Source organism: Sinocyclocheilus rhinocerous, unplaced genomic scaffold (genome assembly GCF_001515625.1).
Source record: "Sinocyclocheilus rhinocerous isolate Xijiao unplaced genomic scaffold, SAMN03320098_v1.1 scaffold2277, whole genome shotgun sequence".
Classification (NCBI taxonomy): Eukaryota; Metazoa; Chordata; class Actinopteri; order Cypriniformes; family Cyprinidae; genus Sinocyclocheilus; species Sinocyclocheilus rhinocerous.
Window position 1 is genome coordinate 309,095 of NW_015642816.1, and position 4,394 is coordinate 313,488.

Consider the following 4,394-nt stretch of genomic DNA (forward strand, 5'->3'; position numbering starts at 1 on the left):
ATGTATTTATTTATGTATTTATTTATTTTTATAAAATATATTTTATATGGAGAAAAAAATCCCATCTGGTTCACACACCATGTATTTTATTTATTTATTTATTTATTTGAAAAATGTGAGACACAGGCAGTGGAATGGGGAAAAAAAAGTCTCAAAGCACAAAAGACTTTTGAAAGTGGGACTTTTTTTTTTTTTTTTGAGCACTGTGTTTTTAGAATGCCGTGCCATTTTCCTGATGCTGCAAAAAGTAACATTCTGCAACATTCAAACACAAACGTCTAGCACTAGACTCTCCAAACTCAGTCCTGGAGGGCCGGGGTCCTGCAGAGTTTAGCTCCAACTTGCCTCAACACACCTGCCTGGAAGTTTCTAGTATGCCTAGTAAGACCTTAATTAGCTGGTTCATGTGTGCTTAATTAGGTTTGGAGCTAAACTCTGCAGGACTCCGGCCCTCCCGAACTGAGTTTGGAGACCCTAGCACGTGTTTACATGGAAAACCAATAGAAAAGTAGCGCACTGGAATGGGTTAAAGGGGTCATATGATGCGATTTCAAGTTTTCCTTTCTCTTTGGAGTGTTACAAGCTGATTGTGCATAGATAATATCGGTTAAATTCAAAATGTATTTCGAAGAGATCAAAGGAAAAAAGGCCAGACGTACAATCCATTAATTGTCATTGAAATTAATAAATGGACATTCAGATGTCCAGCTCATGAGGAAATACAGTCTTGGTTCCTGAAGTGTTAAAATCACATGTATGTCGCGGTGAATGTAAATCATGACACACCCGCTTCCACACAAAGCTCCTTTGCCAAGGTGTGTTCACAACTAAAACTGTATGAAGGAATTTCTTGTCCTCCCTTTCTGTAGCCAGGCCTTATACGTAACCAGTAGTCACAATACAACACACACACACTCAGACTGAAGTCTACCTCCACCCAATCAGCTACACCACGTGAGAGGAAAAAATAAAGACCTATGTTGATGGGTATGTCGTTCCCGCCTGAGAGAAACTTCATGGAAAAAGCAGTGCATATGGGGGAACTCCTACTGTCAAGGGAGGATGATATGGCATTGCCCTTCCTTAGCAAATTGCCAGGTTTATGCTCTTTATTTCACATTTTACAGATATTATCGCTCAGTTCTGTTGGTAGCACCAGATAGAAACAGATTTGTGATGGGATATTGATCATTTTGTTTAACTTGAATAATTGCATCCTTTTTCTGGGAATGTTTTGTTAGTGTTGTTTGCTAAGTATCACTATTTTTTATTTATGTGTTTATTTATTTATTTTACCCTCAGGTATAGGGTCTTAAAATTGGAAGAAAAAATGGAGCAATGAAGCAATTGACATCCAACCATCTGTTGATAATTTGACCCTTGTCCAAGCAGCCTGGCTGAAACTTGAGAGATTGTTCTTTCACAATGAGATAAAGTGTTACGAACCCAACCCACAAAGCCACGTGTGAAGTCCAAGCCTCAAAGTGTTCTTCTGTTTGAGGTTAGGAGGTTATTAAACTATGAATGTTCCCTATTGCTCCTCCGAGGGTCTTTAAAACGCTCAAAAATGGAGCTGCACCTGCATTCAGACTCCCTTCCTCTCAGTACATCTACAAGCAATTTGGTTCTTGTCTCTAAAAAAGAAGGGAAATGTTTCAGTAGGGTGTTTTACTTTATAACGTCTAGCCCCGCCAAATTATATTTGGGGACAAGACCTTTTCCACTTGTGTTGACCATTCAGGATATGTATTCTCTAAAAGTTTCCACCAAAAAATGTGAAAAGTTCTCATGGCAACTTTTGCAAAACAAGGTGAAGTGCTCACTGGAGACTTACGGCCTGATGTTTCTATTGTTTCGAGGGACAGTCATTAAATGTGTTGTAGATGTAGTGACTCATGGCTGGTTTTGGTCGTCTGAGAGCAAAGCAAGTGTGATGGCCAAACTGTGGTTTGTCTGTCTGAATGCTCTCCAGGGACTGTATAACCTCAGAACAACTTGTTTTCTTTCTTGATAATATGAGGTATCCTTTTATCTTCAGGATAATGGTTGAATTCTTCAAAAAGACACAATCAATCCAACCCGAGTCATTTTCTCACATTCTGATCATATTTTCTGAAAATGTCAACTCGGCTTTCTTCCACTTAGGCTGGCTAAACTTCAAGATCACTCAGCTAAATTATAACACTCTATGCCCCTTATTAGTATTATTATTATTATCACAATATGAAAATGTATTACTTAGTTGCATGTGTAGTGTAAATGGTTCCTTGTTTGGTTCAGCCCAAAATAAAAATGTTGGCATCATTTGAATGTCATTATCCTCATGGTGTTTTAAACTTGTATTAATTACTTTCTTCTTTGAAACACAAACAAAGATGCTTTTCACATATCTTTTCCATACATTGGCATGGCTGTTGACCAGAGCTGGGTAGATCACTCACAAACTGTAGTCCAGTACTGATTCCAAATGACATGCCAAAAATTGTAGTTAGAAACGCAATACATTATATTACACATTTTAGATAAATATAATTAGACAACTTTTATGATTACTTTTAGATTACTTTTGACCTAACATGCTTATCACATTGTTTAAATAGAATAGTCTTGTACCATATTGATGTAAAAATACAAAGAGAAAGAAAATATATTCGCTGTTAATAACATCATGAAATGCATTAAACATTATTATAACAAGGTTTCCTGAACTCAGGTTTGTGAATTCAATGAAAAGCTAAACATTTATTAAATAATTAATTAAAATGTATTACAAATTAAATTATTTTAAAAAATAATAATAATGAAAATAAAACACTTACTAAAAATATGTCATTTGTTTACCTGCGTGTCACGTTACCATTAACCAAACTTGAAAACTCAAAGATTTTCTGAATAGCCTATACTTAAGTGGTAGGCTGTTTTAGAAAGGAACATTTAAAAGATAAAAAAGAAGAATTAGGTAGAATCAATAAATTATGAGTCATTTATTGCTATTGTGTGAATATGTGATCTGATCAATAAAAAAGTAACTGTAGTCTGATTATGAGTATTTTAAAATGTAATATAATCTAATTGCAAGTGCTTATTTTTTTGGAATCTGATTACATAATCCACGCGTGCACGCACACACACACACACACACACACACGCACGCACGCACGCACATTTAACCTGTCAGCTATATTCCAAGTCCTAATGTGGCACTTTCATTTCTGGAAAAAGGTTGAAATGGACATTTTACTGACATTTACTGAATATCATCCATTCTGCTGTAGCTGTGCTTGCATACGTTTGAACTTGAGGTGCCAACACACGTATATGACAGTTCGTAACTATTTTACATTTTGGTGAATTGATGGCAAATTCATACATTCTCATTTGTACGTTTCCCTACAATCTGGAGCTTCATGCTTACACTTTTTTTTTTTTTTTTTAGGAATCAAATCATATAAAACTTTAAAAGAAAGTGACAATTTGTAAAATAGCTGTTTTCTCAAGAGATTGCATTATACAGACACATTTCTCAGGTTTGATATCATTGAATCAGTTGTTGTTGATTCTCACGTGTCTTGTCACAATTATTATTGACATCAAAACTGCCTCTTAACAATCCGTAATTAAATATAAATGGTGGCTCAACACCTTTCATCCCCATTAAGTAAATAATCTCTTTTTTTTGTATCTGTACACAATGCTGTAGCTTTCTTCAAAAAAGCTCCCAAATCGCACACACACACACACACACACACACGCACGCACGCACGCACGCACACACACACACACACACACAAAAGGCAGAGGCATTCTGCATTTAACCTGTCAGCTATATTCCAAGTCCTAATGTGGCACTTTCATTTCTGGAAAAAGGTTGAAATGGACATTTTACTGACATTTACTGAATATCATCCATTCTGCTGTAGCTGTGCTTGCATACGTTTGAACTTGAGGTGCCAACACACGTATATGACAGTTCGTAACTATTTTACATTTTGGTGAATTGATGGCAAATTCATACATTCTCATTTGTACGTTTCCCTACAATCTGGAGCTTCATGCTTACACTTTTTTTTTTTTTTTTTTTAGGAATCAAATCATATAAAACTTTAAAAGAAAGTGACAATTTGTAAAATAGCTGTTTTCTCAAGAGATTGCATTATACAGACACATTTCTCAGGTTTGATATCATTGAATCAGTTGTTGTTGATTCTCACGTGTCTTGTCACAATTATTATTGACATCAAAACTGCCTCTTAACAATCCGTAATTAAATATAAATGGTGGCTCAACACCTTTCATCCCCATTAAGTAAATAATCTCTTTTTTTTGTATCTGTACACAATGCTGTAGCTTTCTTCAAAAAAGCTCCCAAATCACCTCTAGATCTCTCTTTTTTT

The 4,394-nt window shown here is 35.5% G+C and overlaps 1 protein-coding gene across 1 annotated transcript in view; it reads left to right on the plus strand.

Moving 5' to 3' along the window:
• Window positions 1–943: 943 nt before the first annotated feature.
• The window catches only part of LOC107756539 (lysophosphatidic acid receptor 1-A-like), a 68,131-nt gene continuing 64,680 nt past the window's right edge, over window positions 944–4,394 (plus strand). The window contains exon 1 of the mRNA XM_016573699.1: window positions 944–1,098. The gene's annotated coding sequence lies outside the window, so the exon portion shown is untranslated. The remainder of the gene's footprint in view (window positions 1,099–4,394) is intronic.